Source organism: Oryctolagus cuniculus, chromosome 6 (assembly GCF_051225735.1).
Source record: "Oryctolagus cuniculus isolate XC-2025 breed Fujian yellow rabbit chromosome 6, ASM5122573v1, whole genome shotgun sequence".
In the NCBI taxonomy this organism is placed as follows: domain Eukaryota; kingdom Metazoa; phylum Chordata; class Mammalia; order Lagomorpha; family Leporidae; genus Oryctolagus; species Oryctolagus cuniculus.
Genome location: NC_142872.1, coordinates 28,254,940 through 28,269,434, shown reverse-complemented (window position 1 = coordinate 28,269,434; position 14,495 = coordinate 28,254,940). Strand labels below are relative to the sequence as shown.

At 45.9% G+C, this 14,495-nt stretch overlaps 1 non-coding gene across 1 annotated transcript; it reads right to left on the bottom strand.

Moving 5' to 3' along the window:
- Positions 1-8,071: 8,071 nt before the first annotated feature.
- Positions 8,072-8,231, bottom strand: LOC127490886 (U1 spliceosomal RNA). Its single transcript, XR_007919275.3, has one exon. It is a non-coding gene; the product is annotated as a U1 spliceosomal RNA (small nuclear RNA).
- Between the last annotated feature and the right edge of the window lie 6,264 nt (positions 8,232-14,495).

The window sequence follows — 14,495 nt, the reverse complement described above, 5'->3', positions numbered from 1 at the left end:
TCCTTATCTCTTTCATTCTCCTGTTACAGATATTTGGGGCTGTTTTCAATTTTAAGTGTTGTGAATAATATTGCTGTGGGCATTCTCATACACGTCTCTTTGTGGACATATGATTTTCTTGAGTAAAATATATAGGAGTCATAGAATTGGTGTATATTTAGCCTTATCAGAAAATGTCAACTGTTTTCCAAAACAGTGTAATAAAGGCCAGAAAGCAGTATAAAGGTACTTGAAAAAGCTGATGGAAAATGTAATTAAAGTGTAAGTTTATTTTGATGCTAAAATGTTTTAAATCAGTGCACAGTTTTAAAAATTTTACTTATTGTAATTTTGTTTGAAAGGCATAGAGACAGAGAGATTACAATTGCTGGTTCATTTCCCAAATGCACAAAATAGCTAGGGCTGGGCCAAAGCCAGGAGCCTGAAACTCAATCCCTGTCTGACATGTGGGTGTCAGGGACCCCAAAACAGTCAAGCCTCACAGAATGTGCATTAGCAGGATGGTGGATAAGAAGCCGAGTCACGGGACTGGTGTTGCGGTGTAGCTTGTAAAGCTGCCGCCTGCGACGCTAGCATCCCATATGGGCACCAGTTTGTGTCCCAGCTGCTCCACCTCCGATCCAGCTCTCTGCTAATGGCCTGGGAAAGCAGCAGAAAATGCCACAGGTGCTTGGGCCCCTGCACCCATGTGGGAGACCCGGAAGAAGCTCCTGGCTCCTGGTTTTGGCCTGGCCCAGCTGCGGACATTTAGGCCATCTGAGGAGTGAACCAGTGGATGGAAGATCTCTCTGTCTCTCCCTCTCTCTCTGTAACTCTGACTTTCAAAATAAATAAATAAATCTTTAGGGGGGAAAAAGCAGCAAAAAAGCAGCAGCAGAGTGGGACTCGAACCAGGCCGCCTAATATGGGATGTGGGCATCTCAAGCAGAGACATAGGCTGCTGTACCGAATGCCCAACCGTGTATGGTTTCTTCATAACATGGGTTTTCCAAGAAGTTTTTGACATATCCTTCTATGTTTATAAATCTCCCCATGTAATTTTTAAAATGTATTTATTTATTTGAAAGGCAGAGGAGAGAGAGAGGGAGAAAGCTCCCATCTACTGACTCACTCCCCCAATGCTTGCAGTGGCCAGGGATGGTCTGGACTGGGCTAAGGGTGGGAGTTAGGGATTCATTCCAGATCTCCCACGTAAATGGCGGGGATCCACTTACCTGAGCTTACCTGCTGCCTCCTAGGGTATACATTAGTAGGAAGATAGAGTTGGGATTTGGATTCAAGAATTGAACCCTGGGGCTGGTGCTGTGGTGTAATGGATAAAGCCACTGCCTTCAGTGCCGGCATCCCATATGAGCACTGGTTCAAGTTCTGGCTGCTCCATTTCTGATCCAGCTCTCTGCTGATGGACTGGGAAAGCAGTGGAGGATGGCCCACGTCCTTGGGCCTCTGCACCCACGTGGGAGACCCTGAAGAAGCTCCTGGCTCCTGTCTCTGGATTGGCACAGCTCCAGCCGTTGTGGCCAACTGGGGAGTGAACCATTGGGTAGAAGACCTCTATATCTCTCTGCCTCTCCTCTCTCTGTGTAACTCTGACTTTCAAGTAAAATAAATACATAAAAAAAAGGTTTGAACCCAGGTAATCCAATGCTTAATCCAATTAAGACATAGATGTCTTAATTCACATCTTAACTGCTAGGCTAAAAGGCCATCCTACCCCAACATGAGTTTTTTTTTTTTTTTAAAGGATTTGTTTATTCATTTGAGAGGTAGAGTTATAGAGAGGGAGGGACAAACAGAGATCTTCCATCTGCTGGTTCACTCCACAAATAGCTGAAACAGCTGGAGCTGGGCCAGCTGGAAAATCCATTTATCCAACTATCCCCTGTAGGTTCAGAAGTCCAAACACTTGGGCTATCTTCCAGTGCTTTCCTGGGTGCATTGACAGGGAACTGGATTGGAAATGGAGCAGCCAGGACTTGGACCAGTGCTCATATGGGATGCCAGTGTCACAGGTGGTGGTTTAACTGGCTGTGCCACAACACTGGCCCCAGCTGGTTCACTGATTATCATTTGGAAGCCACTGTACACCACTTAGTAGCTTTATTGTCCTGTTCTCTGTTCCTTCCTTGGTAGATGTATTTCTGGCCACCATGTATCATCATTGCAAATAATGGAATAGTGATTAACAGTGATTTAAGCAGTAAGGACTTTTTTTTTCATATAAAAGGAAATTCAGAGGTAGGTGGCTTCAGACTTGACTAATTCAGCCAATGATGTCCTCAAAAATACAGGTTTTTCCTCACCTTCCTCTTTGCCAAACACACATTCTTGAGTTTATCTGCTCATGGTCCAATCGTGGCTGCCAAAGCCCTGCATAGGATGAGCTCACAAGACAGAAAAGAAAAGGCTTGAAGACTTCTTGTATTGGAGAGGAAAATCTTTTCTAGAAACTTCCAAAAGACTCTCTCCCAAGTTGCATAGTTCAGAACTAGGTCACATGTCTATCCCTAGGTTATAGAGGAATGGAAGGAAGATAGTTGTTAGCCCCTCTAATGGGATGTAGTCCTTTCCAGTACGCAGGAAGAGTGAGGAAACGGCGTTTGAGTTGATAATCAATGGTGTCTCCCACAAAGCCTCATAAAATCTGTTCTTGGAACATGACCTTAATGCTGGATTCAGTGACTTTTTTCAAGTTTTCCTTGACTTCTCTGAGATGTATTGCACTGCATTGTCTGCTCTCTTTTTCTTGAAACTTCTCTTGGTTTTTGCTTTACGTTCGCTCTATCTCTCATTTCTGCTCCTTGGGTCCCTTCTGTTTCTCTTCTCCTGTTATATGTTGGTGTCACCTTGAGTTTTGAACTAGACCCAGTCTGGGTTCCTGTGACCAGCTAAACCAGGCAGTCCATCCTAACCTTGTGATTGGTAACAAGAGCTCTTTGTGGTCTGCTTGTGAACGTTGTTTTGGCCCTGGGCTTCCTTTAACCTTGTTTTCCCAGTTTTTCTTCTCCCATGTCTTCTTTTCTCTTCAATACATGGTAATAGCTCTTAACAAGTTTTTCTTGTTCATTTTTAAAGATTTATTTATTTGAAAGGCAGAGTTACAGAGGCAGAGAGAGAGAGAGAGAGAGAAAGAGAATGTTCTATGTGCTGGTTCACTCCCCAAATGGCCACAATGGCTGGAGCTGGGCCCATTTGAAGCCAGGAGTCTTGAGTTTCTTACGGGTCTCTCACAAAGACTTGGGCCAATGTTTGCTGTCCTACTAGGCCATGGCAGAGCTGGATCAGAAGTGGAGCCGCTGGGACTCAGACTGGTGCCCGTATGCAGGCAGTGGCTTTACCCACTATGTCACAGCACCGGCACCTATCAACTTTTTCTTAAGGACAGACTTTTTTTTTTTTTTTTTTTTTTTTTTTTTTTTTTTAGATTTACTTTTTTGAAAGGCAGGAGTCAGAGAGAGGAGGAGAGACAAAGAGAAAGAGATATTTTCTTCATTTGGTTCACTCCTCAAATGGCCACAACAGCCAGGGGTAGGGCAGGCCAAAGCCAGGAGCCTGGAACTTCATCTGGGTCTCCCATGTGCAGGGGCCTTAGTACTTGAGTACTAAGTACTTAGTACTAAGAGTACTTAGTACTCTTCTGTTTTCCAAGGTGCATTAGCAGGGAGCTGGATTGAAAGTGGAATAGCTGGGACATGAACTGGCACTCTAATATGGGATGCTGGCATTCTAAGTGATGGCTTACATACCAGATTAGCACAGACTTCTAAATAAATACATTTTTGGGGCCAGCACTATGGCACAGTGAGTTAAGGCCCTGGCTTGCAGCACCGGCATCCCATGTGGGTGCTGGTTCTAGTCCTGGCTTCTCCTTTTCTGATCCATCTCCTTGCTAATGTGCCTTGGGAAAGCAGCAGAAGATGGCCCAAGTACTTGTGCCCCTGCACCCATGTGGGAGACGTAGAAGAAGCTCCTGCTCTTGGCTTCAGATCTACTCACCTCCAGCCTTTACAGCCATTTGGGGAGTGAATCAGCCAATGGAAGACCTCTCTTGGTCTCTACCTCTCTCTGTAACTCTGTCTTTGAAATAAAATATATCTTAAAAAAAAAATCATTTCCACTTTTGATTTGAAAGGCAGAGACACAGAGACAGAAATAAACAGAGATCTCTCATTCACTGGTTCATTTGCCAAATGCCCAAAACAGCTAGGAGTAGGCCAGGCCAAGCTTGCAGTCAGGAACCTAATCGGGGTCTCCCATATGGGTGGGTGGGATCCGAGTACTTGAGCCATCACCTGCTGCCTTGCAGGGTGAGCATTTTCAGGCAGCTGGATCAGAAATGGAGCCTGGACTCAAACTCAGGCTCTCTAATATGGGAAGCTGGTGTCCCAGGCAGCGTCTTAACCACTGTGCCAAGTGCCTGTCCCAAGGACAGACTTTCTAAAACAGTTATTTATATCATCCCCCAGTGTAGGTCTTGGAACTGAATGGCTCTGTTTTCTCACATGACCTGAGATTCAGGAATAGCAGCTGAATTGCTCTGTAAAATAAAGGAATGATGAATTTGGAGTTCCAGAGTTTAAAGCATCAGGAAAAGAGATCATAGTCATTTGAGAGCTGGGAGACAGAAGAATTGAGACGGACTTGTGACTACATGAAGAACTTGGATAGACATGTCCAAAACTGAACATTCAAGTAAAACAATATGGGTCGTGAGTCCACCCTTCCCCTCAACTGTAAAGCTCCTCATTAAATATTTCTGCAGCTACCATGTATGCGGTAGATCCATTTCCGATGGATACCTGTGATGGGGCCCTGGATTTTTATGAGGCTGGCAGTATGGACAGCTCCACATCTAAATACACCCAGGCCAACAGGGCCTCTCACTGACCTCTCTGCACCTGATCCAGTGCCCTTCCAGTCCCCACTCCTGCTCTACAGTGATCTTTCAAAGATATTTTCCTGTTTAAATCCTGTAAACCCCAGAGTGTCTCAAACCTGGGGTTCGTGGGTGTGTGGGGACACACGCTCATGTGTTTTGAGTATACTTTCTTATTATTTGTTTATTTTTATTTGTTTTAATTTCAGGATTAATCTTAAATTAATAATGTAAGTAATAATGTAATAGTCTGTGATACCCACGTGACCTTGTAACCAATTCTGGTAAATCTGAGTGTCTTGCTTTGCTCTTGCATTTATTGATCACGGATGGTGCCAAAGGAATCTTCCAAAATGACAGCATTTAACGTTTAATGCTGTCATTATTTTTATCTGTTCACAAACACATCTTCAGCATCTACAACAACAGTGCCGGGTACACTAGATATGTTCAGTAAATTATTGAATAAATGAGTGAATGAAGTTTCTCAAACTAGCTTCTGAGATCCTAGGAAATCTCCTGCAGTTTGCAGTCTTCACAGTGTGTCCTGTGAGGCTCTTCACGATCAAGCTAGGAATACTCAACCAGAGATTTCACCAGACAGTCTGGGCAGGATCTGGGGGTGTAGTCCTTTTTAGGGAAAAAAAAAAAAAAAGTGAAAGTATAAAGGATTTATGTACATTTTGACAGGGCAGACCTGATATGCAAATGACTTGCAAATATAATGCAAATAACATGCAACTCCTCATGCAAATGAGCATCCTGTCTTTGGAATCAACTGCTGGGTATTCACTTATTTGTCTGCAGTGCTGGCAGTAAATCTTTCGAGGGCTTTGGATATATGTTGCTTTGGTGGAGATGTGCGTGTATGGAGAGGAGGGGGTGGCAGGATGGGGTCTCTCAAGGAGCCAGTATGGTGTGGTAAGCCTGCAGCTCAGCAAGAAGCTTAATATAGTATACAGCTCATAATGAGGTTGCTCTGCTGTGATTCTCCAAGAGCTGGCCTTTGGAAATTGGCAGAGGGTGGGTGAAATTCGACTCCTTCTATCCCCTCAACTGTCTGGTGTTCCCCACACCTCCCGTCTTCCCCTGCCCCTGCTCTCATGCAGTCTGGGCTTTGGTGGAAAGGAGCAGAGGATGGGTGGGGGTCAGAGACCCCTGGCCCCACATCCTCACCCTGAGGACCCATGAAGGGACCAGGGCACTTGGAAATCCTGTCTGGAGGAGGGTAGGAGTGCGGCATGGACTTCTGCGTTTCCTGATCTTGTGGCAAGCTGAATTTAGCTGAATTTCTAGGCCTCTTAGAAGAAGAAGGGTGGTTATAAGAAGAATGAAAGCTTTCTGAAAAAATACAGTTTTTAAATCTCAATGCCAATGATGCAGTATCTGACAAAATTGGGAAGATGACTTGGAAATCTAAAGGAAAAAAAATGTCAACAGGTTTTTTTCATTATGAAAACCTGTTCTTCCCTGTCCTTGGTGTGAAAGGGAATTTTTGGTTACACAGACTCTTCCCAAGTAACTATAAAAAGTACTGGGCAAATGAAGGAAAAGGGCCTCTAACAGATATATTTTAACATAACTCAAAATCTGTTTTTCTCTGACACTTTGCAGTCAGATCTGAGTTCAAATACCCACCTCTGAGCTATATAAACTTGGATAAATTTCTCAAGTTTTCCAAGGCTCACTTTCCTCATCTGTAACATGGGAATGATAATAGAATACTTATAAAGTTGCTGTGAGAGTTACATACTATATTGCATGTACTTAATACAGTGCCTGGCTCCGGCAATAAATAAATGCAGTTATTTGCAGTGGTCATCTGTGAATTTGCTGCTGAAAGTCCATTCGTCTTCCACCTGATGGTTGTATCCTATTTCCTTCCAGTGCACCATTATTCTTTCTTTAGTCTGTATGGTTCTGGTGAAACTGACTCTGCCCCCAGCACCAGGAGTAGAACACATGACTTAAGTTTAAATTGGTTAGTCAGGGGTCATTGTTGTGGTGCAGTGGGTTAAATCATGCCTACAATGTCAGCATACCATATGAGCTGGTTCAAGTCTTGGCTCTTCAACTTCCAGTCTAGTTCCATGCTAATGTGCCAATAGAAGGCAGTAGAACATGGCCCAAGTGCTTGGGCCCCTGTCACCCACATGGAGGACCTGGTTGGAGTTTCTAGGCTTCTGGCTTTGACCTGGCCCAGCCCCTGCTGTTGTGGCCATTTGGAGAGTGAGCCAGCAAATAGAAGATCTCTCTCCCCTCCACATTGCTTTTCAAATAAATAAATAACTCTTAAAAAATAAAACACTCCATACATAGAGCACTCTGTGACTCTACAATCCCACTTTTAGGAATGTACATGAGGGAGTTGAAAACCAGTGTTCAAGCAACAACTTGTATATGAACATTACAGCAGCATTGTTTGCAATAGCCAAAAAGTGGGAAAAACCCAAACATCCCTCATCTGATGAATGGATACGTAAAATCTGGCAAACAATACAATGAAATATTACTCATCCAGAAGAGGGATCTAAGTACTGATTTATATCACAAGATGGATGAACCTTGAAAACATTATGCTGAGTGAAAGATGGTAGGTGCATAAGGCCATATGTTACATAATTGCATTTATGTGAAATACCCAGAATGGGCAATTCCACGGAGGCCAACAGCTGATCAATGATTGACAGGTGCTGGAAGAGAGAGTAATGTGGAGTGACTGCTACTGGGTATAGGGTTTCTCTTTGGGATTATTAAAGTGTTTTAGAATTACAGAGTATTGATAGTTATGTAACATTACAAATATGCTTAAAAATGTACTGAAATACTTGCTTTAAAAAATGATTCTGGAGCAGTTATTTGGCTCAGTGGTTGAAATGGTGTTTAAGACATCTGCATTCTGTATTGGACGTGTGCTCTATCAGAGTGCCTGATTTGAATCCTGGATCCAAATTCCAGCTTCCTGCTGATGTATAACCTGGGAGGCAGCAGGTTGTTGCTCAGGTAATTAGGTCCCTACCACCCACCAGGAGACACAGATTGAGTTCCAGGCTCCTGCCTTTGGCCTGGTGCAGCCCTGGCTATTGTGGGCATCTGAGGAGTGAACCAGCAGATAGAAGACCTCTGTGTCTATATGTCTCTCTCTCTGTCTCACAAATAAAAATAAATAAGTGCACATTTCATTTTATTTTTTAACAGAGGAGAGGGTGAACACAGTACCCCACTACCACAAATTATGCAGTCAAGTTTCCCACATTGGGGAAATTGCAGGGGTCAACACATCTTGAGTGCAAAGGATGAGCCTCACCCTGGAAAACTAGCTTCGTGATCATGGTAAGATTATAGCTGCAAATTTTTAAACTAATTTTTATAATGTGTACATTGTATTTCAGTTACAAAAATACTAAACCAAAAAAGAAATGGGCACATGACTGGAGCAGATGAATGACAGCCAGTGAGATTCAGTAGAATCCTTTGGAGTCATGGGAGGAGCAAACTAGTTCCTTTCTTGGAGGGCTCAGACCTGAGAGACCATAGGGTCTGGAGCTGCTGACCTGTCTTGCTACATGTAGAGCCGGAGACTGAACTGTCCAACTGCTGAAAGCAGAGCCAGGAAACACGAAGGCATTAAGACCTGGTTATACGTCACAGCTGTAGTCACCACCTATCCCTCTTTGCCTTGGATTTTCCTGGGGTTCGCATTGAAAGTCTGTATATCATGTCAGTTACCTTAGTTGGGGCTCTGAATCCACCTTGGTTTGAAACTCAAGACTTTACCCACTGACTCTTCAATTACACCCGTCAATTCCTTTTCTGTTTTGGCCAGTTTCACAGGTTAGGTTCTCCAGAGGCAGGCTCTGAAATAGAGCTTGGGGTTCAAGATGTTGGGGGAACAATGGCTGTGAAAGAAAGGGCACAGGAGCAGCATTTGGCAGAGGAAGAAGTGCGATGTGATGCAGGCTTTTGACTATCCAGAAGAGAGTTCTGGGGCGAGGGGTGCTATACAGAAGGTACCATGCTGGGCCATTATATTGTACCCTACTTCTCTCTGCCAGCAAACTTCTAGTCATCCTCCAAGTCTCAGCCTAAATATTGCCTTTTGGGGGAAGGTTTTACTGGAATCCCTAATGACATTAAAACCCATGCCATGGGGTTGGCACCGTGGCATAGTGAGTAAAGCTGCTGCCTGTAGTGCTGGCATCCCATATGGGCACCAGTTCAAGTCCCGGCTGTTCCACTTCTAATCCAACTCTCTGTGATGGCCTGGGAAAGCAGTAGAAGATGGCCTAAGTCTTTGGGCCCCTGCACTCATATGGAAGACCCAAAAGAAGCTCCTGGCTCTTGGCTTGGGGTTGGTGCAGCTCCGGCTATTGCAGCCATTTGGAGAGCAAACCAGTAGATGGAAGACCTCTCTTGCTCTCTGTCTCTGCCTCTGCCTCTGCCTCTCTGGAACTCTGCCTTTCAAATAAATAAATAAATCTTTAAAAACAAAAACAAAACATGGCACTGGGCACATTTACTTTATGGGTACTAATTTGATTATAATTGCTTATTTTTTGTTTTATATTTGTCTTACAGCATTTAAACTTATTTATTTTTTTCAATTATTTAAAAGGCAGAGTCAGAGAGAGAGAGAGAGAGAGAGATTGAGAAAGAGTAAGATCCATTTCTCAAATGCTGGATCACTCCCCAAATTCCTGCAAAATGGCACTGGGCCGGGATGAAGTCAGGAGCTGGGAACTCAGTCTGGGTCTTCCGTATGTGTGGCAGGGACTCAACTACGTGAACCATTATCTGCTGCCTTCCCAGGGTGCACTTAGTAGGAAGCTGGATTTGAAGTGGAGCCAGGACTCAAATCCCAAGTGGTGACTTAACCACTGGAGCCAAATGCCTGCCCTTAAAAGGTTTTAGCTTCATGAAAGAAGAGACTCTTTTGTTGCTGGATTACAAGCTACCTTAAACATTAGTACTTAAAACAGCTTGGCTGGCCGGCGCCGGTACCCCGGGTTCTAGTCCTGGTCGGGGCGCCGGTTCTGTCCCGGTTGCTCCTCTTCCAATCCAGCTCTCTGGTGTGGCCCAGGAAGGCAGTGGAGGGTGGCCCAAGTGCTTGGGCCCTGCACCCGCATGGGAGACCAGGAGGGAGCACCTGACTCCTGGCTTCGGATCTGCGCAGTGCACTGGCTGTAGCGGCCATTTGGGGGGTGAACCAACAGAAGGAAGACCTTTCTCTCTGTCTCTCTCTCTCACTGTCTTAACTCTGCCTGGAAAAACAAACAAAACAAAACAAACAAACAAACAAAAAAAAACAGGTTTGCAAAGTAGGGCCCATGTGCTAGATGCTGCCCACAGCCTGTGTTTGTATAGCTGGCAAGTTAAGAATGGTTTTTCACATTTTCAAGGGGTTGTGAAAAAACAAAAAACACAACACACCAAACCAACACCAATACCAGCAACAGAAGAAAAGCCAGAACATTATGTGACAGGACAATATGCGGTACACAAAGCCTTAAATTTATGATGTAGTCCTTCTCAGAAGTTTGCCAGTCTGTGTATTCAAGCAACCATTTGGTTATACCTCAAATTTCTGTGAGTCAGGCTTCTGGGGAGGGTTGGGCATGGCCATTCTGCTCCTTGTGATGTTGACTGGCACCTGTCGGGGTGCTCAGCTGCTTGCCAGTCTGGTCTGGAAGATCCAAAAAGCTTCACTTACACATCTGGTGCCCTGGCAGGACGGCCTGGGAGGCTGCGCTCCACTGGGTCCCAGTCCTTTTCCACACCCTCTCTGTACTGGGGAGAGACTTGGTCACAGAGTGACTAAGGCTGCAGGAGACCCCCCTCCCCCAAGTGGAAGCATTCAAAGACTAGGCTTCTCGCTGCATAGCTCCACCATTCCTCTCCCCTGTTGGTCAGAGGAGTCTCAGGCCAGTCTATGACTAAAGGGAGAGGAAGCACATGCCCTACCTCTTGATGACAGGAGTGGCAAAGAATTTGAGCCTTTTTTTTTTTTTAAGATCTATTTATTTATTTGGAAGGCAGGTTACAAAGAGTAAGAGTGAGAGTGAGAGAGAGAAAAAGAGAGAGATCTCCCATCTTCTAGCTCACTCCCCAAATGGCTACAGTGGCCAGGGGTCAAGCCAGGAACCAGAAACTCCATCTAGGTCTCACACATGGGTGGCAGGGGCCCAAATCCTTAGGCCGTCTTCTGCTGCCTTCCCAGGCACATTAGCAGGGAGCTGGATTATAAGTGGAACAATGGGACTTCAACCAGCACTCATATGGTATGCTGGCATTATAGATGGTAGCTTAAACTGGTGCACCACAATACCAGCCCCTAAAGCTATCTTAAAAAATTTATTTGGGGGGGGGGGCGGCACTGTGGCTCACTTGGTTAATTCTCCGCCAGCGGTGCCAGCATCCCATATGGGCGCTGGGTTCTAGTCCCGGTTGCTCCTCTTCCGGTTCAGCTCTCTGCCGTGGCCTGGGAGGGCAGTGGAGGATGGCCCAAGTGCTTGGGCCCCTGCACCCGCATGGGAGACCAGGAAGAAGCACCTGACTCCTGGCTTCGGATTGGCGCAGTGCTGGCTGTAGCGGCCATATGGAGGGTGAACCAACAGAAGGAAGACCTTTCTCTCTGTCTCTCTCTCTCACTGTCTATAACTCTACCAACTACATAAAAAAATTATAATTTTTGTTTATGTGACAGGCAGAGAGAGAGGAGAGAGAGAGAGAGAGAAATACTTCCCAACCACTAGTTCATGCCTAAATTCTCACAGTGTCCTGAACTGGGTCTGGGATAGGCCAAGGCTGGGAGCTGGAAACTCAATCCAGGTTTCCCATGTGGGTGGCAGGAACCCAACAACTAGAGCCATCACCTACTGTCTTTCAGGGTGTGCATTAACCTGGAGTTAGGAGCTGGAGATAAGATTCAAACCCAGATAGTCTGATATGGGGTGCAAGAATCTTGGCTGCTTTGCCAAATGCCTGCCCCTTGGGGCCATTTTTAATCTACCTCAGGACCGAGTCTATTGTATCCCCACCTCATAGCACAGCACCTGGTATGTGAACTCAGTGAAGGTGTCAGCTAAGGGACACACTCTGGTAGGTGGAATCTGATATATTCATAATGTGAAAATATTAGCTTTGGAACCAAATCCAGGCTGAGGTCTCCTTGGGCCCTCGGGGAGCACTCCATTCCTCGTGCTCCATTTCAGGGCTGGCGTGCACCCAGTTGGTGCTGTATGTCTCAGTGCATTTGACCTCTGGCTCCTATTTTGATTGATGAAGGGAAGTTAATGCTAGATCTCACAGGGCTTCTGAGAGAATTAAACAGTAAAAGGAATGTGAGAAAGCTCTCTACCCTGTAACGTTCTGTTCAATATTAGGTGATTATTAGTGTTGCTGTTGCCCTGGCCTGGGCCGTGGATAAGGCCACAGCACTCAGATCCCCTGCCCTGGAGAAGGGTCCCTCCTCCTTACCCCTCGTTCCAGCCTCTACTGCTCCCTGTCCCCAAGGAGCAGGCATGAGGAAGAATGCAGTGAGGTTCCTGTGGCTCAGCCATCCAGCCTCAGCCAGGATGTATTTCTCCGTGGTGGCTCTAACGATGGTCCAATGGGCCTCCCAACTCCCTAACGATCTTGGTGCCAATGCCTCCATCTCTGGCTGTCTCTGTGGGGGGCTGCGGGGAAGCAGGAAGCCATGGTGGCTGGAGTAATAAAGATGCGTTGACTCTGGCCAGCCCATCACCTGAGTTGGGCCTTCTTACTCCAGCACACGGAGTGAGAAAGGCTCTTCTGAGAAAAATCACACTGCGCTTGTTCTCAACGCGCCAGGGACCGCAGCCTCCGCAGGCTCCTCGTCTCAGAGACACTCTCGTGTTGCTCATTTCCCGTGTCCCATTTCCGATGGGAGCGAGGGTTTGTCTACCTGATTGATACTTCTTTTTCCAACCTTTCCACAAAAGCTCCCAGATAGCCGGAGCACGATGTAAAATGTGTGTGCTGTGTGTGGGGGCTCAGAGTAGGATAGTTACTTGGAATGTTAGGTGCACTAGCAAGCAGGCTCCCCTGCGTGAGTTCTGTTGGTTCAGCCTCTGGCATGATGTGTGTGTAGTCCATGGGCATGGAGAAGAGCTACAGTAAATAGATAACACACATCCAGCACTTATAGTGTGCCAGACACCATGCTGAACGTTTTGCATATATTGTTTCATTCAGTTTCCATATCAGTACGTGAGGTGAGTACTAATATTATCTGTTTCACAGATATGAAAAAAAAAACACTACTCATTAAGGTTGGTTATAGTTAAACAACCTGTTAAGCTAGAGAGAGGCAGAGTCAGGACTGAGACCTATATTTGATTCTAAAGGAAGTTCTTAACTGTTCCAGAATCCTAACTCTGGGCTCCCTTGACAATAGTTTTGGATTTGAGGACCTCATGCTCGGAGGTATACCACACAGTTATCCTTATTCTCCACATTTGGTGTCCAAAAGTTTTGACACATGGGAACCTTTATTATGGACAGCATCAGAGGAGGGAAGAGTTCTCCTATTTTTGGTCTGCTGACCCAGGGCTAGGCTTACGTGCCTGGCCACTGTCCCCACCATGCCTACCATCCTCTTGCAACAGAGGCCGCTTCTTCTGCAGCTCCCTGCTTGGTGCAGCAGCCTTGGCCTTTGTGTAGGGGTTGACACTGATCGAACTGGGGAGGGGATCATAGTCTTGCAGTAGGCTGCTTTTTGGGAGTCTTCCAGGTAAGCGGTGAAGACTGCAACAAACCGTTCCAGTCATTGTGGCTCACCCCAAATCTGGAATGTAGAGTTGAACAGCCTTGGCAGTCAGACACCTTGGTAAATACAGATCATGCTATACGGAGAATATGATTTGTCACCAGAGCTTTAAGTCAGTGGTAGGTAGAGCTGTTTGGAGGTGGAAATTTTAGAGAATAGTTTGATTGGGTTGTTAAGTTGAAGCTCCCATGACTGAATCCTGGTGACGTTATAAGGAGAGGGCAAGAGAGCATACTGATAGGTGCGCATGTTCCCACTAGGACTTGATACAGCCAAGGGAGGCCCTCAGCAAAGCCTGCATCGTGCTGGACGGACTTTGAATCTTCGGAATGGTGAGCTAAAGTAAGTCTCCTCTTCACCTGGGATATTTTGTCACAGACAATGAAAACGACAAGAGTGAGAGCACAAGTGGCCTGTGAGGAGGGTGGCCCTGAGGAGCATCCTGTCTTCAGACCCCCTTGGCAGCAGCTCTAGTCCCTGCCTGGACCCTTTACCATGGGTCTGGGCAAACCAGAGCGTCCTGAATAAAAAGGGGGCACTGAATTTGGAAGCTTGAGGGAAAATCCAGGAGAAAGACAAATGTGCTGACCGACTGGGTGCTGTGCAAGGGAAAGAAAAGATGAGAAGTGACCCACGGGCGCAATCTAGTTGAGAGGAACTTCTGCTGTAGGCTGTTTGGTTGTTTGCTGTGGGCTGTGTGGTGTGAATGGCCTCTTCCATCACCCCTACTTATCTTTGGCACATCTTGCTTCTCACAAAGATGCTTTGTGGGTATGGGCTCTTGATAGGGAGATGGAGGAGGGTGAGGGGACAGCTGACATCTAGAGTATG